Source organism: Macrobrachium rosenbergii, chromosome 1 (assembly GCF_040412425.1).
Source record: "Macrobrachium rosenbergii isolate ZJJX-2024 chromosome 1, ASM4041242v1, whole genome shotgun sequence".
Classification (NCBI taxonomy): Eukaryota; Metazoa; Arthropoda; class Malacostraca; order Decapoda; family Palaemonidae; genus Macrobrachium; species Macrobrachium rosenbergii.
This window is the reverse complement of record NC_089741.1, coordinates 56,681,858-56,692,369: the sequence shown is the minus strand read 5'-3', so window position 1 is coordinate 56,692,369 and position 10,512 is coordinate 56,681,858. Positions and strand designations below refer to the sequence as shown.

Here is a 10,512-nt window from a genome sequence, read left to right as displayed (position 1 = left end):
AATTAACTTTGTTCCAAGTCCTGGGCACTTTCATTTCTTTTCAGTGTCGCTTTTATTCCTGTTCTTTTGTTTTATATCTAATATGGATTTCTACTTAGAAATACTTTCGATTGTTCTTTAATGATTCCCTTTTTAAATTTAAGCCGCGAATGGCAAACACAAACCATATTTTTTTCATTAAAATCTCTTCCTTCAGATGACAGATCTGAGATCAAATGACAGAGGACGCAAGTCCTCCATGAACGCTGAAGGTTAAAAGTAAAAAAAAAAATTAGAGCTGAAAGCAGATAGAAGACTGATAAAGATCCGTTGACTCTTGAGCATTTAGATTACAGATAGTAACTGCAAGAAAGAAAATACCGTCTGAAAGTAGACACAAGACTGATAAAGAGGTGCGTCGACTCTTGAGTGCAAAGATTAGAGACAGTAATTACAGGAAAGAAAAGAATGATATTTGATAATAAACATAAAAAGGAGGAAGAAGCACAAGGGATGGGAGTTTTTGATGAGACAGTCCTCTCCATCAAACCCACCAGGTGGCGTGGATGAGTTCCAGTACAGCTGGAGGAGCTACTCGGAACAGAAGTGTAAATGGTATTAAAATGATATATATACCCTGTTTCTTGTAAGCAGGCTCCCCTGGCTACTGTTATGATCTTTCCAATGACTACTTCCAATCAGTTATAAAACCAAAATGATTGACAAACAGGAAAAGTTTGATTTCCTTATGCTTAGATGATACAAAGTATTTTCAAGGAGCACAAGTCTGAAATGTACGAGAAAATTGTCTTGAAAGCGATGAATATCATCAAGCTTTTCACCCCAAACTTGTTGTAACCTTAAGATTTACATTAATGTTTCATATATTATATGGTTGAGTGAGGCGGGAAACGAGAGTTAATCAGGTAAGAAACAATTAGACAATTTGCAATAAGATAGAAGGAGGTGATGTATATCTGGTTTCCCTATTTGTAAATAATGCCTGGTTCTGGAAACGCATACCCCAAATATTACCAACATCTTATGACAAATTACAAATCACTTAAGGTAGATTGCATCAAGTGTTCGTGTTTGCTGAATAAGAATTTATTAAAAAAGAAAATAATTAACAATATTTTCGGCAGGATCACTGAGTAGCGTTAGGAAAGTGATTCGAGTTATTTCGAGCAAGTTAGACAAATTAATACTTTACATAACCTCTACTGCACGTGAGCTGTGAAAGAGTTATTATTATTATTATTATTATTATTATTATTATTATTATTATTATTATTATTATTATTATTATTATTACAACTTACTGAAATACTTCTACAAAAAAAAAAAAAAATTAGGTTTAATGCCTTCAAGGAATAGTATGTCAAGTGCTGAAGATTCGCAAAGGTATGAATTTTAGCAAATTCTAGATTTGTCGTCGTTGATGGATTAATTTTTCGTAATACCAGCAACAGTTTTTTCATTCGTTATCTTTCAAACATTTTTTAGAAGGCCATAAATGTGAAGATTAAGGGTGAATACAGTATTAGCGCTCAGTTCATTTTGGTTTATAACTAGATCAGAGAGAATGATGATCGAATGTGCTGCCGGGAAAAGAAAAGGATACAATAAATTCACTACCACATTCTTTTTTTTCCGTTCTGCCAGCATACATCCGCACATATCAATAAAGATTCTATTTAGTTTCTGCTTCACGGATGTATTGTAACTAGCATGGCCTTTAGTTGATCACGATTAGCTTGAATGGTATCAGCTAGGGATATCTTCCGCTAGCTAAGAAAAAAAATAAAACAAGGAGCAGTTCTTATGCTGGCACAAGGCTAGCTTATTCCATTAACTACGATACTGTCATAACGTTTATTCCCGAATTCATCCCGGAGTTAAGCAATTACCCGAGGTATTAAAATCGACCAAATGAGTATCTTACATTATATATGGTAATTGCTAACGGCAGGAAATGAAGGATATTTTGTAAATTAAGGACAAACACTCTATCCACATTCATCTCCCATGCATATGTATAACAACTAAGGAAGTATATGTATTCAAACGTACGCAAATGTCCACTCTCATAATGATACGGGAGCGTTTGTGGGTACCGAGGTTTTAGCGGTCACATACGTTCTGATTTTATTGCCGAAATTCATTAAATCATGTTCACTACACTTTAGCCTGTCAGCACTATCTTTGCTTCTCTATGTTAAGCTAAACTTTAATATGTTGCTGCAGTTCATGTACTTATAACATTAGAGCTATATCTTGAACGTTTTTGAAATTTTATTCATGCTGCAAATTCGTTCGTGAAAAATTTCAAGTGTAGCAAAATTATTACAATCATAACAGCTGCGACCGCGAACCGTATTATATTCCCACACACACCAGGGGTTGACAAAATTATGAAGGATAGTAATGAAGGAAATCTAAGCTTGCTTGCGGGGTAAAACCGTTTATCGTAAACACGATTCCAGAAGGTTATCCAGTGGATACAACAGTGTCCTCTCCTCGTCTATTTAATATTAGCAAGTTTACGGTTCCGATGTATTTAGTAAAGGAAGAATAAACTGATTCAATAAATGTTAGTACTGAAATGGCGAAGCAAATGCATTTACGGGGTGCGGGTTTGGTTTGTGGGGATGGTGGAATGGAAGTTCGGCGAAAGGACCTATGAGTATTGTTATGAATCAGCGAGCCCACCCTTCTCCCCCCCCTTTATCCTCCCTCTTCCTCCTTCCTTCCCTGTTCCCCTTGAGCCCGCCAACTGTCTGCTTAGACACAACACCATTACTATTAGATACATCGTGTTTGTATTTTCATTTCACCGGAGAACATCGCTCGCCCTAGCGATATTTTTCATATAGTCATATATTTACCTTTATCCCAGTGTTTACTTTTTAGGATGATGCTATTGGATGAAAGGGAATATGCGTAGCACTTCCATTATAACATATTAATCAAACTCGACGATTGCTTGGGATTTTCATTTGCCGCTTTGATAAGAATCAAAATGCTTATCCAGATTTCAAAAATCACTTGGAATTCGCCGTAATGAATCATGGTAATGGAAACAAAAATGCAATTTGCGTTGCAAATGTTGGCAACTAGATATAGGTACAGCACCGCGCCCCCGTGACTGTGTTCACGTTTCTGGGTGGGGTGGGACAAAGGAAACCAGGTACTGACAGCCTTTAGTAGCGCTTTTTCGCCTATCACCAGAGTCAACTGAATTTTTTCCTATCAAAGATTGCTTATGAACAGCTGTCAAGGTAGATTAGAGCCATATTTAATAATATCTTTATACAATTCACTCGCAAACTGGCGGTTTGTAGGACAAAGAGATTTGGCGCGCGTGCTCTTGTTTGTGGTGGCCGATGCGTGATGATGTTCTATGTTTATTATACACAATTTTAAAATCTATGCTGATACTTGGTGTGTCATATTTCGTTTAATGAAGTGAAAATCGTTTAATGAAATGGAAATCGCCTCTTAAAAAATTCCAATGAAAGAAAAAGAGATGTAAGGCAATAAGTAAGTGGATGAGCAACTGTTGTCCTGACCCCGCCTTCCGTTCCCCCACGAAACCCCCCTCCCGCAGGCAGCCGCTTTGCGGCCGCCTGCTGCGTCTTCTGGTGGTGGCAAACCATCAGTGTTGCTTCTACTCTGTGACGGAATACACGTTCAAACGCTCGCCGTCCGTCTACCCCGGCCGTGTGCCCTAGTCACTTACTACTTCCATGGCTCGCCAGTGAGAGTGAGAGCTCGACCTAACGTAAAGCCATTTCCACACATGTTATTTAAGGTGCAATAGGAGGAGAAGGTTCTCCTGATGGTGAAGTTGAAAGTATATATGAATATATGAAGAGAATTGAAAGGACACGACAAACATCTTGTTGGATCTCAGGGTTTGAATGCGCAGACTCTTCTTCTTCCTTCACATTCGGAGGTAAGTTCTCGAGAGAACCTGTTGAATTTAATACTCCTGTTTCCCGCCAAAGTTTGTTTGTGCTCTGTCTTGACATTTATGGAAGTGTATGAATGCATTGGACTTATCGTAACGTTACGTCCTTCGTCTGCTCGTTCTGTGGTTGCTGCAGCTTCGTCTGAAGGAAATGGTCGGTGAAAATGAAAGTAAAACTGCTGCTGTGCACGTTGAGTCCCCCAAGGTCGTGCTACCGCTGTCTAACCTACTTTGTTGTGGGTTAGGCAAGGACAGCCATACATGTGTGAAAGTTAGCCTTGTTAATCACTGTGAAAAATGGGTTAAACCGGAAAACACCGTACGTGAATCTGTACTCTGGTTCTTGGCGAAAAAGTGTTTGGTTCTGACGTTGCCTAGACCACCAAACTTTTGCTATCACCCATGAATAGACAGACATTCACTTTTGCCCCAACCGTCTTAGTTGCACACGAGCTAGTTCAAACTAGTAGTTTTTGTTGACTTGCCTTTACCGTAATATTTCATAAGTGAAATTTTGCCTTGGCCTGCCTTCGTTCTCAGGGGTTGTGGTTAAGAATTTGGTCTAAATCGAGGTAAAGTTTTCCCGTGTTGAAGTTAGATATTTCTGTTAAGTTTGAGTTGTAACCGTACTAGGCCTAAGTAATTTCTCATGATTCTGGGGGCCGTTGAAACTCCTTTGATTGCTAGTGTCCCACTTAGTTTCCTTAGAATAACACAAAGTTGTAAGTCCCACCCCGGACACGAAGTGAAACTTTATACCTCCTGCAGAGAGAACGGAAATTCCTTCGTGTGCCTGACATCTAACTAGACTAGGAATTGCAAGACGCACGTGACTACGTACTATGGAATTATCCAGGTTTGTAAGAGTGTATACACCTACTTAGGCCTAGGCCAGTTCTTGTCGAGGTCAGAGAAAGGTGTTTCAGGTAAGTTTAAGGTAACGAAGAGGAATGTGGAGGGTTAAGTTTATATGTATTATCTTTAGATATGTGAAAGCCTAGTTTTAACTTGAGGATTCGTTTAGCCTACGTCATGTAGACATTTCTCGTCATGACATTTGAGAAGAGAGTGGATAAGAACCTATAATTGTCTGAACTTAGGTTTTACCTACGCCATTAATGAGTGTACTACATGTTTTGATAATTTTATATATTAAAGTGTATATGCTCAATTTATAATACGTGTTAGTTTAAGCGTAGTTTCTTAGTGTGGATCGTAAGTCGTGTTTAGGAGATTGATTTTCGTCACTCGACCTTGAAAAGGTGCCTTTCACTTCACCAATCGGCTGTATGTAAATGGAGGTAGAGGTGATTGTGTTATTTTATGATAAAGCTTGATCTCATTGGTGTTCTCGTAATTTAATACTAATGTGTTTGCGTAAAGTTTATTTAAGATTTCAGAGGCAATGAAAGATGTTTAAGGGAAAGCTGATTCACAATTCACTGTTGAGATCACAGTCCTGTGTTTACCAATTTGTGAGCGATACACAGAAGAGATAGACCTCGAGAACTTTCTCGACTGGATTTTATTGACGGTTAGGATTAAAGAGGTTATCCGAAAATAGGCTGAGATACCAGCTTATTCCTCCTCCATACTCGAGCAAGGCAGGATATACAAAGTGGTCGTTCGGTGTAGTAAGATTGTCATTCAGTTTTATGATTTTTTTTTTTTTTTCAAATGAACGTTATTATGCCAATATGCCCACACATTTCGAAATGTGATATTTGCAAAATATTAGAAAGTATCAACAGTATCCTTGTGTGTACAAGAGGTAAAATAGAGTAAATTAAAGTGTTTGATTATATAGGATGAGAAATTAGATTCGTAATGTTTATATTTGCGGTATTTAAGGAAGGTGACGGTATATGTTATGACGCGTTGTTGCGTGCCTGGGAAGCTGTGCACGAAATCCCATTGCATAAACCTTTACCAAAACGCATGTACGCTTGGATGGCATAGGTCATGGTGCTGAACGATATTCAGTATGTATGTATATATATATATATATATATATATATATATATATATATATATGGTATTTTTTTTAACCCCGCAAGGTTTGGAAAAGTTGCGCTCAAGATGAGGTGAAGGTTGTTAGCGCAAAATTTGAATGAACATCAACAAATTATCTCATGTTGCGGTTAGTTTTGCGTTCCTTGTCTAGTATGAAGTACAGTTTACTAAATTCTACGTTATTCAACTTTGTAGTGGCCAATATTGATGGCTCTGGTACGTATCCCCCCTCCTTTTTTTCTGAGGGTTAACTATGTATATGAAGACAGGAGTACGCACATGAGCTATGGTATTTGATCTTTAGTATTGCATTGTTTGCTTGTTAAAAAAAATCTTGTTGCCATCCAACATCCAAGAGTCTCAACTTGAAAAAGTGACGGTAGATGATCTTTTGATGCAGAGAGAGAGAGAGAGAGAGAGAGAGAGAGAGAGAGAGAGCGAGAGCATTATCAAGTTTGATAGTGGTTTGTCATTGAGGAGTAATTGTTTTGGAAGTCCACAGTTATTCAACGGTGGATGGCTTAAGTATTCGAGACGGTGTTCATAATACAGCCAATGAATATCGGCACAAGACTAGCTGTAGCTAGTTACACGTTATCTACGCCCTGATGTACCTCGCGTGTTGGTTTTAGTCCTTGAGTTGTGGCAGCCATAAGATTGCCCTTGACTCCCGAGTCATCAGGAATTAAAATATTGAGATTTTAACATAATGCTCAGCGCTATAGCATTGAAGATTTGGCAACAACTATGAACTAAGCCCTAAGATTCGTCGAGGAAGTAACTTTCCATGCACGAATTTATAACACATGTGTTCTGCAGGGCGCCGTCGGCGGAAGGGGTTTTTATAAAGAAACGTACAAGATAACTGATACCTTGCTCTGTAAAATTTCAGGTTTTGTAGCAAAGGTACTGATACCAGGTGCATCTGTACGACAAAGCTTCTAGAATGTTTTATGGTACTTATTCTATAGCCTATATACTAACATGTTAATAATGTAGGGTTGCCATGGCCAGGTTCGAATTTTGAGTTTTGTTTTCAGAACCATGGTAATTTATCGAGTTTGTAATGACAGTATTGTAACTGTTTGGAAGGCCAAGCCCAACAGAGTAAGTTAAGTTAGAGCAAGGACCTGTAAATTATGTACCATACCTGTGCAGGAGTTATTTTCTAAACTCGGATTGTAATATGTTTATGCTGTATGATTTTGTAACATTGTGTATCTTTCGTAGTTTGGTATGTTGTGGCTATGCCCAGCGTTCAGAGAACGCTCACCTTGTGTTGTATGCTGCCACGTCCCAAGGATTTCCACATTTCCTGTTTATTAGGTTATCTTTCTACCAATACATACACTAATTTTTTTTTGGGGGCAATTTAAATGTCTAGTCTGGTAATTTTTTGTACGGATCGGTTGTTTTTGTCCTGCCTGACATTGTTGACGTACGGAAACCTTTCTGTATTTATTCCTGCACTTATTTTACATGCACCTTGATTTGACTCCAAGGGGTCTAAATGTCGTTGTTAACAAAAAGGAAATTTAGTGATTAAGTGGTAGTAAGCAAACAAGAATAGAGAAAATTATTGGCCATTGTTCCTCAGGTTAGACCCGCCTTAGGTAGGATGACCTTTATGAAAGGCTGCTTTGTACTTGCGAAAGTGCCCTGTAGACATCTTGTTAATTGACTTAAGCAGTAATGTATAGTTTGAATAATAAAACAATTAAAAGTACCAATTTGATCATGTAGTGGTGATATTACCAAATTTGGGCATTTTCATATTCTAGATTTCTATTTGCTGAATTTATCATCTATTTCCATAAAACCTAAACCCCGACGTTAAGCATTTGTATAACGAGCCTGCTGTATATACTAAAGGAATTATTACTTGACAAAACTGTATCAGTCTATAGAACTAATTTTGAATGGTCATCAGTTTTCTCTAGGCATGTGGCTTATGCTGTTTAGCAAGAGTAAAGCAAAAGGCGGGGGAGTTTGCATAAAAAAAAAAAAATGGGACAAGACTACTACTTGTGACAAGCGAAGGTCGTTGTAGCCATAGACTTTTTTTCCTTTAGAATTCATATTATAAAGGACCAGTCTCAACGCTGCTGAAGTATCGTTATCGTAGGTGGGAGCGTTCAGTCATTTCAAAGGTGCCGCAGTGTGCGAGGTATGGCCTGGATGAATCCGCCTGGTTGGTATGGCAAGAGGGCCAATTCATATCTTTGTTAACATCCTGCGGAAATATAGTTTCTTGCTCCTGATAAGCCAAAGCATTTTTAGTCTGCACGATATATTTTGAAGGTTGTTGGTGTACATTGTTACCATATAAAATTCATCTTAACACCCGTAGGATACATTGATTTAAAATCCTTCATACACGTATCGTCCAAGTACAGTTTTAATGTTTATCAGTCTTTTTATAAGTAAACCTGAAGGTCAAATAGACTCCGAGTAAATTTTGCCTGTGATGCGTAGATAGGGGTTTTGGGGAAGGGAGCCAGGTGGATGGGTGGATCCGTGGCGCTGGTAACCTTGTCAAATGACCTCCACAGTGGGTGGAGAGAAAAGGTAGAAGGTTCTTTTAGTTGAAGATAGCTTGTAGAGATTTTTTTAAGGTAATGTTCTACTGAGATTAGGCCTAGACTATGTTAGAAGAGGTTTTGGAGAATGTTAACTGTCAAGTTATCAGACTTCACACGTCACTGTATTTACTGGAAGACGCAGTGAGGTTAGTATATTATGGGTTCGATTTTTTTTTTAATTTGCCATGCTAGGTTGAAACTTTGATTCATTAAATGTCATTTGAGTATAGCTTACTTTGCCTTTTATCTGGTTAGAGCACGGTCGGCCTAAACCGAACATTTCCGAAAAGTACAAAGAGTTATGTCAGCAAACTGCTTTACGGAAGCAGAAGTCATCTTCAGTGTGACCAAATCTGTCAAATAATATTTTTCTGCTTGAAATCTGGCTTCAAGGCGAGGGACGAGTTTCAGAGGTGGATTTGGAGGAGGAAGTTAAGGGAGGGGTAATGGTGGCGTTATGAAGGTGAATTGCCTCTGACATCATTTTTCATTTCCCCATCATATGCTTGGTCGTCGACATCGCCCTCACCCTACCAAGGGGCATTTCTTTGGTACTCCAATTGCCTACCGTTTAAAGCTGAATGATTTACTATTGATGTCATTCTTGGTTAATTTATATCTATTGCTTTCATCTTGATTTCTGTTATAATCGTTGGTTGTTACGCAACCCAACTCTGGGGAGATGTCTTTGTAACGTATTGGTCAATAAAGTTGAAGTTGACGGCGACGTCCAGCGTGAAATGTGTTTGTGTCAGGTTTTCTGTTTTATTAGCGGAAATTTATGGAGGTATGTGGATGGCAAGGGTCCAGCCATATATGGTGGATGTGGCATAACCCTGACCTGTTATTTTTTTTTTTATTTATTTTTTTTTTGGTGAATGGTAGGTAACCAGTATGATGGCTAGGGTGTGAATCGTTATACAGTATAAGGGGATGGGCGTTGAAGGGTATAGAGTTGAAGAAGAGGATGTGTGGTACTATATTACTTTAGCTCATTTGTCTAAAGAAGTTTCTAATGAAAAGCCCGTATTTATAAATGAAAGTTTTGTATCTGCCTTATTCCATTGCCAAAATGTTAGTATGATTTCGAGCATAACAAGGAGTAACACCTTACACAGATTTGACCGCAGCATCCTCACAGTACAGTATGTTGATGTTTTCGTGTAGCTTGTATGACTTACAGTATATGCCGAAGAGTGTAGGTCGTAAGATTAAAGTTTAGATAAAATGTATTTTGTACTTGTATGATGCCGTGTATTCTTTTATTATGCTGTGTATGACGAATACATTCTTGAATGCCATACATAACGGATCTGCCTGTTGGGAGCTTGGCACGGTATATCTTGCTCTGTCGGGTATTATCCAACCGATTTGAGTTAGTCAACCGACAAAAATATTTCTAGTGAAAGCCTGGTACCTTTATGCAATTGACGAATTGTGAAATTATTGCCATCAACAACTCACAGCAGTTGCGATCTCGTCTGTGACGGTGGGAGAACAAGTTAACGTTGTCGAGAGGAAAAGCCCTTTGAATGGGTAAGGGACTCTTCAAAGGTGCCTCTAACGAACAAAACAACTTAGTGCATGCGTTCGTATGTGCACCATGAGTAAGCTTAGCAGTGATACGTAGATTGAGTGAGTCAGTCTCCGAAGACGGTGACTCATGCTAAGCCACTGAGGGAGAGGACAAAGACAACCATAATGGCTCCTCTTGATAGCAAAATTTTGGGCCATACGTCTCCCCCTCCCATTTCCCCCGTTTTCGGGTATTGGTTCCAGAATGTATTACCCTTCCGGTATTTGGCAGGTGCTTTGGAGTTAGTTTGCCAGTTGCTTTATTCACCCTGGTTGCCGCTTAACGCAGTAGGTCAGTTGCTGAAAATATTGTATGTAACGCAATTCACTGGTTAGGCCAATAAGGAGCTTTTAACGGAAAGCTTCAAAATCAAGTCTTATCTGTGCACA

At 38.7% G+C, this 10,512-nt stretch overlaps 1 protein-coding gene across 2 annotated transcripts in view; it reads left to right on the top strand.

Moving 5' to 3' along the window:
- The first annotated feature begins 3,613 nt into the window (after positions 1 to 3,613).
- The window catches only part of LOC136838680 (brain tumor protein-like), a 53,257-nt gene continuing 46,358 nt past the window's right edge, over positions 3,614 to 10,512 (top strand). The window contains exon 1 of one of the 2 annotated variants that reach the window (XM_067104074.1): positions 3,614 to 3,937. The gene's annotated coding sequence lies outside the window, so the exon portion shown is untranslated. Of the gene's footprint in view, positions 4,809 to 10,512 lie in introns of both variants that reach the window. The other variant, XM_067104084.1, reaches the window with a different exon arrangement.